Source organism: Mustela lutreola, chromosome 12 (genome assembly GCF_030435805.1).
Source record: "Mustela lutreola isolate mMusLut2 chromosome 12, mMusLut2.pri, whole genome shotgun sequence".
NCBI classification, from domain to species: Eukaryota; Metazoa; Chordata; class Mammalia; order Carnivora; family Mustelidae; genus Mustela; species Mustela lutreola.
Window position 1 is genome coordinate 67,887,304 of NC_081301.1, and position 11,871 is coordinate 67,899,174.

The 11,871-nt window shown below is 44.7% G+C and overlaps 1 non-coding gene across 1 annotated transcript; it reads right to left on the bottom strand.

Annotated features, from left to right (window-relative positions):
- Positions 1 to 8,993: 8,993 nt before the first annotated feature.
- Positions 8,994 to 9,102, bottom strand: LOC131813362 (U6 spliceosomal RNA). The gene has a single exon (XR_009346775.1). It is a non-coding gene; the product is annotated as a U6 spliceosomal RNA (small nuclear RNA).
- Positions 9,103 to 11,871: the final 2,769 nt, after the last annotated feature.

Genomic DNA, 11,871 nt, shown 5'->3' on the forward strand with positions numbered 1-11,871 from the left:
TCTTATGTGGTAGGTTAGGCTTTGCCATTTGCTCCGGCTCTCAGGCCGACTCCGGGTCTAGGCCAGTGCCTTCACCACAGGAGAGAGGAGGCGACAGGATCCCTGCACTAGGCCCGTGCGCAGATTAGGGAGCTTTGGGGGACTGTGCCCACTCCTTCCCCTTAAACACCATGCTTCCTCCGAGCTTCCCCATCATGGAGGAAGACGGCATCTGACTCCGCATTATTTCTGAGAGCTGATTCGGCGAGTTCAGAGTAGGCGCCTGGTGGCTAGCGCATGTCTGCCCCAAGGACAGCTGGCCAAGGAGCTGCTGTCTCCTTGGGCCCAGAGGCTCAGGACAGGCATGCTTTCTGCCCAGATTCCTTCCTAAGAGTGGAGCACGCGCCCTGCCCTACGCATCCCTTCCTGTCTCCTTAGCAGCCAGGCTTCTGTCTCTCTGCACTGGGAGCCGGGGATACTTGTATTGCCGGCTCTCCTGCTTCGCAATCTTTTCCAGACCAGAAGTCCAACGGCTCCTGCTCTTCTCTCCGGCAGCTTGCTGAACTTTCCACACATATGCTCCTGGGGAGCAGAGTGAAAAAATTTCCCTTTCCTTAAGGCTCTTTCCACAGGTGCAATCGCGCTTCTCTCCCATGCAGCGGGGATGCCCAGGCATAGAGGATTCCGCTCCATATGGGTTTATTACACCGTGCTGAGGAGACCAGCTCAAGCAAACAGGAGCATCCCTCAGACCGGACTCTGATTTCCCAAAGAATGCTGTGCTTTCCCAGAGGGGATGCCAGGGCAAAGAGGCTTTCGCTCCATGCGGGTTTATCCCATCGTTCTGCAAATACTAGGCTAAAGCAAGCAGCAACAGCAGCTCTCAGATCCGACTCTAATTTCCCAGCGACTGCTATGCTTTCGCAGAGGTTTTCACATGGCACGAACCGCACTTCGCTGCTGCTTCCTCAGAAAGGCTTTGGGTGATCACTCTGCGCGGGAGGGAAGAAGAGCCGTGGGAGAGCTGTTGCCTCTTGGGACTTGCTCTCCCGGTCTCCGAGTTTACGCCCGGGATTCACCTTGCTATGCCGAACTAAGCAGACACAGTCACAACCCTGCAGCAGCGTGCTTGGCCTAGCATGGCACTCTATGCCTATGACCATTTCCTGGGGTAGGTTAGGCTTTGGCTTTTGCTCCGGCTCTCAGGCAACCTAGGGGTCTAGGCCAGTGCCTTCACCACAGGAGAGAGGAGGCGACAGGATCCCTACACACGGCCCGTGCACAGATTAGAGAGTTTGTGGGACTGTGCCCACTCCTTCCCCTTAAACCTCGTGCCTCCTCCGAGCTTCCACATCCTGGAGGAAGATGGCATCTGACTCCCCGTTATTTCAGGGAGCTGTTTCTGCGAGTTCAGAGTAGGCGCCTGGTGGCTAGCGCATGTCTGCCCCAGGGACGGGTGGCCAAGGAACTGCTGTCTCCTTGGGCCCAGAGTTAAGGACAGGCATGCTCTCCGCCCAGACACCTTCCCAAGAGTGGAGCACGTGCCCTGCCCTACTCATCCTCTCCTATCTCCTTAGCAGCTAGGCTTCTGTCTCTCTGCACTGGGAGTGGGTGACATTTGTATTTCCTCCGGGTGCTGTGCCTTCCAGGGCCTGTCTCCTGCTTCGCAACCTTTTCGAGACCATGGCCAACAGCACTTGCTCTTCTCCCCGAGCAGCGTGCTGCACCTACCACAGACTACTCCTTGGGACCGCCCTGAAAAACGTGTCCCTTTTCTTTAATGCTCTTTCCAGAGGCGCAACGGCGCTTCTCTCTCAGGCAGAGGGGATGCCCAGGCATAGAGGATTTCGCTCCCTGCGGGTTTATTACACCGTGCTGAGGAGACCAGCTCACACAAACAGGAGCATAACTCAGACCGGACTCTGATTTCCGAAATAATGGTGTGCTTTCCCAGAGGGGATGCCAGGGCAAAGAGGCTTTCGCTCTATGCGGGTTTCTCCCATCGTGCTGCGAATACGAGTCTAAAGCAAGCAGCAACAGCAGCCCTCAGATCCGACTCTGATTTCCCAGGGAATACTATGCTTTCGCAGAGGTTTTCAGCTTGGCACGAACCGCACTTCGCTGCTGCTTCCTCAGAAAGGCTTTGGGTGTTCACTCTGCGCGGCAGTGAAGAAGAGCCTCGGAGGAGCTGGTGCCTCTTGGGACTTGCTTTCCCGGGCTCCGAGGTTACGCCCGGGATTCACCTTGCTATGCCGAACTAAGCAGACACAGTCACAACCTTGCAGCTGCGTGCTTGGCCGAGCATGGCACTCTATGCCTATGACCATCTCCCTGGGTAGGTTAGACTTTGCCTTTTGCTCCGGCTCTCAGGCAGACTCGGGGTCTAGGCCAATGCCTTCACCACAAGAGCGAGGAGGCGACAGGATCCCTGCACACGGCCCGTGCACAGATTAGGGAGATTTGGGGCACTGTGCCCACTCCTTCCCCTTAAACCCCGTGCCTCCTCCAAGCTTCCACTTCCTGGAGGAAGACGGCATCTGACTCCCCGTCATTTCAGGGAGCTGTTTCTTCGAGTTCAGCGTAGGCGTCTTGTGGCTAGCGCATGTCTGCCCCAAGGACAGGTGTCCAAGGAGATGCTGTCTCCTTGGGACCAGACGCACAGTACAGGCATGCTTTCTGCCCAGATTCCTTCCTAAGAGTGGAGCAAGCGCCTCTGCCCTAGTTCGTCCCCTCATGTCTCCTTAGGAGCCAGGCTTCCATCTCTCTGCACAGGGAGCGGGTGACACTTGTTTTGCCACCGGCCTGCTGTTCGTGCCACGGCAGGCTATCCTGCTTCCCGAGCGTTTCCCGACCCCAAGGCCAACGGCTCCTTCTCTTCTCCGGGGGCGGCGTGCTGCGCCTTCCCAACACTTGGCTTCTCTCTCAGGCAGAGGGGATGCTAGGGCAAAGAGTATTTCGCTCCATGCGGGTATCTTCCACCGAGCTGCGGACACTAGATCAGGCAAGCAGCAGCGGCATCCCCAAACCCAACTCTGATTTCCCAAGGAACGCTGTGCTTTCCCAGGGGAGATACCCAGGAAAGAGGCTTTCGCTGTATGCGGGTTTCTCCCACCGCGAGACTGAGCTCAGGCAAGCAGCAGCAGCCCGCAGAACATTTCTCAGCGAATGCTGTGCTCTCCCTGAGGCTTTGGCTTGGAGTGAAAAGCACTTCGCTGCTGCTTCCTCAGAAAGGCTTTGGGTGTTCTCTCTGCGTGGCATGGAAGAAGAGCCGCGGGAGAGCTGGTGCCTCTTGGGACTTGCTTTCCCAAGCTCCGAGTTTATGCCTGGGATTCATCTTGTTATGCCGAACTAAGCAGACACAGTCACAACCCTGCAGCAGCGTGCTTGGCCTAGCATGGCACTCTATGCCTATGACCATCTCCTGGGGTAGGTTAGGCTTTTCCTTTTGCTCCAGATATCAGGCAGCCTCAGGGTCTAGGCCAGAGCCTTCACCACAGGAGAGGGGAGGCTACAGGATCTCTGCACTCGGGCGTGCACAGATTAGGGAGCTTTGGGGGACTGTGCCCACTCCTTCCCCTTAAACCCGGAGCCTCCTCCAATCTTCCACATCCTGGTGGAAGACGGCATCTGACTCCCCGTTATTTCAGGGAGCTGTTTCTGCGAGTTCAGCGTAGGCGCCTGGTGGCTAACGCATGTCTGCCCCAGGGACTGGTGGCCAAGGAGCTGCTCTCTCCTTGGGCCCAGAGGTTCAGGACAGGCATGCTCTCTGCCCAGACTCCTTCAAAGAGTGGAGCACGTGCCCTGCCCTACTCATCCCCTTCTGTCTCCTTAGCCGTCAGGCTTCTGTCTCTCTCACTGGGAGTGGGTGACACTTGTATTTCCACCGGCCGCTGTGCCTGCCAGGGCCGGCTCTCCTGCTTCGCAACCGTGTCCAGACCCGAACGCCAACGGCTCCAGCTCTTCTCCCCGTGCAGCGTGCTTCACCTTCCACAGACATGCTCCTGGTGACCGCACTGAAAAACAGGTCCCTTTGCTTAAGGCTGTTTCCACAGGCGCAAACGCGCTTCTCTCTCAGGCAGAGGGGATTCCCAGGCATAGAGGATTTCGCTTCATGCGGGTTTATTACACCATGCTGAGGAGACCAGCTCAGGCGCACAGGAGCATCCCTCAGACCGGACTCATTTCCCAAAGAATGCTGTGCTTTCCCAGAAGAGATGCCAGGGCAAAGAGGCTTTCGCTCTATGAGGGTTTCTCCCATCATGCTGCGAATACTAGGGTCAGGCAAGCAGCAACAGCAGCCCTCAGAACCGACTCTGATTTCCCAGCGACTGCTAATGCTTTTGCAGAGGTTTTCATCTTGGCACGATCCCAACTTCGCTGCTGCTTCCTCCTCAGAAAGGCTTTGGGTGTACGCTCTGTCGCATCAGGTAAGAAGAGTCACGGGAGTGCTGGTGTCTCTTGGACCTTGCTTTCCTGGGCTCCATGTTGGCGCCCTGGGTTCACCCTGCCAGGACGAACTAAGCAGACACAGTCAAAACCCTGCAGCAGCGTGCGTGGCCTAAGATGGCACTCTATGCACACTACCATCTCCCGGTGTAGGCAACGCTTGGCCTTTGGCACTGGACCTCGGGCGGATTCGCGGACAAGGCCAGTGCCTTCCCCACAGGAGAGGAGAGGCGACAGGATCCCTGAACACCGCCCGTTCACTGAAATGGGGAGCTTTGAGGAATTGTCCCCACTCCTACCCCGCAAACTCCCTGCCACCGTCAACTCTGTCACATGTTGGAGGAAGATGGCATCTGACTGCCCGTTTCTCGAGGGAGCTGTTTCTGCGAGTTCTGTGTATGGCGCCTGGTAGCTAGCCCAAGTATGCCCTATGGACAGGAGGTCAAGGAGATGCTGTCCCCTTGGGACCAGAGGCACAGGACAGGCCTGCCTTCTGCCCACACTCCTTCCTCAGAGTGGAGCACGCTTCCCTGCCCTAGTCGTCCCCTCATGTCTCCTTAGCAGCCAGGCTTCCATCTCTCTGCACAGGGAGCGGGTGACACTTGTCTTGCCACCGGCCTGCTCTTCCTGCCATGGCAGGCTACCCTGCTTCCCGTCCTTTTCCCGACCACAAGGCCAACGGCTCCTTCTCTTCTCTGGGGGCGGCGAGCTGCGCCTTCCCCAGACTTGCTCCTGGGGAGTGCAGTGACAGACGTGTGCCACCACGCTTCTCTCTCAGATCTCAAATACACAACATAACCCTACACCTAAAGGAGTTGGAGAAAGAACAACAAGGAAAGCCTAAACCCAGCAGGCGAAGAGGAATAATAAAGATCAGAGCAGAAATCAATGAAATAGAAGCAAACAAACAAAAACCACAAAACAACAACAACAACAACAAAAAAAAAAAACAATAGAACAAATCAACGAAATTAGGAAACTGGTTCTTTGAAAGAATTAATAAGATTGATAAACCCCTTTCCAGACTTATCAAAAAGAAAAGAGAAAGAACCCAAATAAATAAAATCATGAATGAAAGAGGAGAGATCACAACCAACACCAAAGAAATACAAACAATTATAAGAACATACTATGAGCAACTCTACGCCAATAAATTCAACAATCTGTAAGAAATGGATACATTCCTAGAGACATATAAACTACCACAACTGAACCAGGAAGAAATAGAAAACCTGAGCAGACCCATAACCAGTACGGAGATTGAAACAGTCATCAACAATCTCCAAACAAACAAAAGCCCCGGGCCAGATGGCTTCCCAGGGGAATTCTACCAAACATTTAAAGAAGAATTAATTCCTATTCTCATGATACTGTTCCAAAAAAATAGAAATGGAAGGAAAACTCCCAAACTCTTTTTTTTCTGAGGCCAGCATCACCTTGATCCCAAAACCAGACAAGGATCCCATCAAAAAAGAGAACTACAGACCAATATCCTTGATGAACACAGATGCGAAAATTCTCACCAAAATACTAGCCAATAAGATTCAACAGTACATTAAAAGGATTATTCACCACGACCAACTGGGATTTATTCCAGGGCTACAAGGTTGGTTCAACATCTGCAAATCAATCAATGTGATACAACACATCAATAAAAGAAAGAACAAGAACCATATGATACTCTCCATAGATGCTGAAAAAGCATTTGGCAAAGTGCAGTATCCCTTCCTGATTAAAACTCTTCAAAGTGGGGCCACCTGGGTGGCTCAGTGGGTTGAGCCTCTACCTTCGGCTCAGGTCATGATCCCAGGGGCCTGGGATCGAGTCCTGCATTGGGCTTTCTGCTCAGCAGGGAGCCTGCTTCTCCTCATCTCTCTCTCTGTCTGTCTCTCTGCCTATTTGTGATCTCTCTCTCTGTCAAATAAATAAATTAAATCTTAAAAAAAAACTCTTCAAAGTGTAGCGATAGAGGGCACATATTATCAATATTATCAAAGCCATCTATGAAAAACCCACTGCAAATATCATTCTCAATGGAGAAAAACTGAATACTTTTCCGCTGAGGTCAGGAACACGGCAGGGATGTCCGTTATCACCACTGCTATTCAACATTGTACTCGAAGTCCTAGCCTCAGCAATCAGACAACAAAAAGAAATTAAAGCCATCCAAATTTTGCCAAATTGGCAGAAGAGAAGTCAAACTATCCCTGTTTGCAGATGATATGATACTGTATGTGGAAAACTTAAAGGACTCCACTCCAAATCTGCTATAACTTGTATAGAAATTCTGTAAAGTGTCAGGATATAAATCAATGAACAGAAATTGGTTGCATTTTTTTATACCAACAAGACTGAAGAAATAGAAATTAAGGAGTGAATCCCATTTACAACTGCACGCAAAACCCTAAGATACCTAGGAATAAACCTAACAAAGAATCTATACTCAGAAAACTCTAAAGTACTCATGAAAGAAATTGAAGAAGACACAAAGAAATGGAAAAATGTTCCATGCTCCTGTATTGGAAGAACAAATATTGTGAAAATGTCTATGCTACCTAAAGCAATCTACACATTTAATGCAATCCCTATCAAAGTCCCATCCATTGTTTTCAAAGAAATGGGACAAATCATCCTAAAATACATATGGAACCAGAAAATACCTCGAAGAGCCAGAGGAATATTGAAAAAGAAAGCCAAAGTTGTTGGCATCACAATTCCAGACCTCAAGCTCTATTACAAAGTTGTCATCATCAAGATAGTAGGGAACTGTCCCCAAAACAGACATAGATCAATGGAACAGAATAGAGAGCCCAGAAATACACCCTCAACTCTATGGTCAACTAATCTTCAACAAAGCAGGAAGGAATGTCCTATGGAAAAAAGACAGCCTCTTCAACAAATGGTGTTGGGGAAATTGAACAGCCACACGCAGAAAAATGAAATTGGACCATTTCCTTACACCACACATGAAAATAGACTGGAAATGGATGAAGAAGCATAAAGTGAGAAAGGAATCCATCAAAATCCTTGAGGAGAGAACAGGTAGCAACCTCTTTGACCTCAGCAGCAGCAACTTCTTCCTAGGAACATCGCCAAAGGCAAGGGAAGCAAGGGCAAGAATGAACTACTGGGATTTCATCAGATCAAAAAGCTTTTGCACAGCAAAGGAAACAGTTAACAAAGCCAAAAGATGACTGTCAGAAGTTATCTGGGAGAAGATCTTTGCAAATGACATACCAGATAAAGGGCCAGTATCTATCCAAAATCTATAAAGAGCTTATCAAACTCAACACCCTAAGAACAAATAATCCAATCAAGAAATGGGCAGAGGACATGAACAGACATTTCTGCAAAGAATACATCCAAATGGCCAACAGACACATGAAAAAATGCTCCACATCACTCGGCATCAGGGAAATACAAATCAAAACCGGAATGAGATACCACCTCACACCTTTCAGAATGGCTAAAACTAACAAGTCAGTCAATGACAGATGCTGGCGAGGATGTGGAGAAAGGGCAACCCTCCTACACTGTACGTGGGAATGCAAGCTGGTGCAACCACTCTGGAAAACAGCATGGAGGTGCCTCAAAAAGCTGAAAATAGAAGTACCCTATGACCCAGTGATTGTAGTACTGGGTATATACCCTAAAGATACAAACGTGGCATTCTGAAGGGGCACATGCACCCAAGTGTTTATAGCAGCAATGTCCACAATAGTTAAACTATGGAAAGAACCTAAATGTCCTTCAACGGATCAATCAATAAATAAGATGTGGTATATATGTAAAATGGGATACTGTGCAGCCATCAAAAAAATGAAATCCTGCTATTTGTGATGACATGGATGGAACTAGAGGGTATTATGCTTGGCGAAATAAATCAATCTGAGAAAGACAACTATCATATGATCTCCCTGATATGATGAAGTGGAGATGCAACATAGGCGGTTTCGGGCGTACGAAAAGAAAAATAAAAGAAGATGGGATTGGGAGGGAGACAAACCATAAAAGACTGAATCTCACAAAACAGAATGAGGGTTGCTGGGGGGAGGTGTGTTGGGAGAGGATGGTGGGGGTATGGACATTGGGGAGAGCAGGTGCTATGGTGAGTGATGGTGACTGCGGTGAAATGTGTAAACCTGGTGATTCACAGACCTGTACCCCTAGGGATAAAAACACATTATATGTTTATAAAAAATTTTTTAAAAATAATTTAAAAAATCCATTAAAGAAAAAACACATATTGCAAGCCCAAGCCCAGAGCTAATCTCATATTCAATCAAAAAAGTTTGAAAGTTTTCCCCTTAAAGATCAGAAAAAAGACAAGTGTGTCCACTTTCACTACTCTCATTTGACATAGTACTGGATGTCCTAGCCAGAGAAACAAGGAACACAAAGAAATAAAAGACTCCAAAAAAAAAAAAAGGAAGAAGTAAAATTTTCTTTTTTTGGATAACATGAACTTACATGTAAAAAAATCCTAAAAACTTCACAAAAAATTTTGAATAAACAAATTTAATAAAGCTGCCAAATACAAGATCAATATATAAAAGACAGGAATTTTGTTTTGTTTCGTTTTTTTAAAATAGTTTTTCATGTCATCCTTGCTCAGTGATCACGCTAATCTTCTCTGCATCATTCCAATTTTAGTATATGTGCTGCCAAAGTAAGCACAAGACAGGAGCATTTTAACACTCTAATGATGAACTATCTGAAAAAATAAAGAGAACAATCTAATTCACAATAGCATCAAAAATAACAAAATACTTAGGAAAAGATTTAACTAAGAAGATGAAAGATCTGTACCCCATAAACTATGACATTGATAAAGAATTTGAAGGAGACATAAATGGAAAGATAGCTCATATTTATGAATGGTAAGAATTAACATTGTTAAAATGTCCATACTACCGAAAACCATCTGTAAATTCAATTCCTATCAAAAATCCAATGTTAGGGGCGCCTGGGTGGCTCAGTGGGTTAAGCCGCTGCCTTCGGCTCAGGTCATGATCCCAGGGTCCTGGGATCGAGCCCTGCATCAGGCTCTCAGCTCAGCACGAAGCTGCTACCTCTTCTCTCTCTGCCTGCCTCTCTGCCTGCTTGTCATCTCTCTCTGTCAAATAAATAAATAAAAAATCTTTTTAAAAAATCCAATATTTTTTTTTACAGAAGTAAAGAATCCTAAAATTTATATGAGACCATAAAAGACAACAAATAATTAAAGCAGTTCTGAGAAAGAATGAAGAAGCGAAATTACACTTCTTGATTTGAAACTATACTACAAAGCCCTCATGCTCAAAACAATAAAGTATACTGGCATAAAAACAGACCAGTAAACAAGTAGAACAGAATTGAGAGTCCAGAAATAAATCCTTTCATACAGTCACCTAATATTTGACAGGGGCCAACATATATAATGGGTAAAGATAGTCTGTTCAATAAATGATATTTAAAACTGAATAGTCACATAAACCAGCATGAAACTGGAACCTTATATCACTCATAAATCTTAACTTGAAATAGATTAAAGACTTAAATGTGATGCATGAAACTAAATTTCCTAAAGCAAAACATAGGAAAAATTCTCCTGGACATTGGTCTTGCCAATAGTTTTTTGGATACCAGGCCAAAAACACAAGCAAAAAAAGCAAAAATAAATACATGGTATTACATCAAACTAAAGTTTCTGCATTGCCAAAAAAAAACCAAAAGGGAATGAAAACACAATCCACAGAATGGAAGAAAATACTTACAAATCTTATATCTGAAAAGAGGTTAATAACCAACAGATACAAATAGAAAAAAATATATAATTTAAAAAATAGCAAAAGGATATCAATAGACTTTTTTTTCAAAAAAGTTATATAAATGACCAACAGGAGCATTAAAAAGTGCTCAACGTAAAAACTCAGGGCAAAGTCATTATGTTGTTGTTGTTGTTGTTTACCTCTGAAAAACACAACAAGATATTACTACCTATTAGAATATATAAAACCAAAAAATTAAAACTGACAAATTTTGATAAATATTGGGGAAAATGGGGAACTTATGTACTGTGATAGGGATATAAATTTGTATGGAAAACAGTATGGAGATTATTCATATTATTAAAAGTAAAATCACCATATGATTCAGTAATCCCACCTCTAGGTATATATCTAAAGGAAACGAAGTCACTATTCGAAGACATATCTGCACTCTTATGTTCATTATAAAATTATTAACTCTAAGCAAGAGATGGAAATAACTTCAGTATCCATATTGGGTGAATGGATAAAATAAGTATGGTAAATATATACTATGGAATACTACTGAACCATGAAAAATTAAGAAATACTGCCATTTACAACAGCATGGATGGATCTTGAAGGTCTTATACTAAGTGAAATATTTCAAAGATTTTATATATATTTTAATTTATGTATTATGATATCCCTTACATACAGAATCTGAAGAAAAAGCAAACTAATGGAAACTTAGAGTTGAGTTGACAAGAGGTGAACCTGGGGTGGAATAAGGTGGTCAAAGGGTACAAACTTGCAACTATAATATGAAAAAGTTCTGGGGATCTTATGTACAGTATGATGATCATAGTTAATAATATATACATACATTTTTATTGTGCTTCCCTTTATTAAACTTTGCATATATCACATTCTTACAAGTTGAAAGTTTATATCAATCTTGTATAAAAGAGGTCTGCTGCCACCATTTTTCTAACGACATTTGTTCATTTTGTGTCTCTCTGTCACATGTTGGTAATTCTTGCAATATTTCAAGTTTTTTCATTATTATTGTATTTGTTATGGTGATCTGTGATCAGTAATTATGACCCACTGAAAACTCAGAACTAGTTTACTTAAGGTATATACCTTGTTTTTTCTTAAAGGCATAATGCTTTTGAACAGTGCAGTATAGTGTTTATTTTTTATATGCACTGGGAAACATAATTTTTTATTTGCACTGAGAAACCAAAAAAATAATAATAATAATAATTTGACTTAGTTTATTGAGATAATCACTTTATTGAGGCGGTCTGGAACAAAACCCACAAGACCTCTGAAGTTTATCTCTACGGTACTATATACATAAAAGTTGCTAAGAGAGTAGATCTTAAAATTCCTTACCATACATGCATAAAAAACAGTGGCAACTATATGAGATAGTAGATGTATTAACATTTTTATGTAGATTATATTGCAATACAGATGTATGCCAATTTATCAAATTGTACAAAATTTACACAATGTTAAAAGTTTGCAATGTTATAAGAAATCATTTCTTATATTTATAAATTATAATATGTCGATTATTTTTCAATAAAGCTGGAAAAAACTTTTTGTAGAATTAATCTATTTTTCAAAAAAGGAAGTAAGGAAGTAGAAACTGCATCTAACTCTGAAATAATCGAATATAAAATCCATTTTAGTTCTATACACTGGG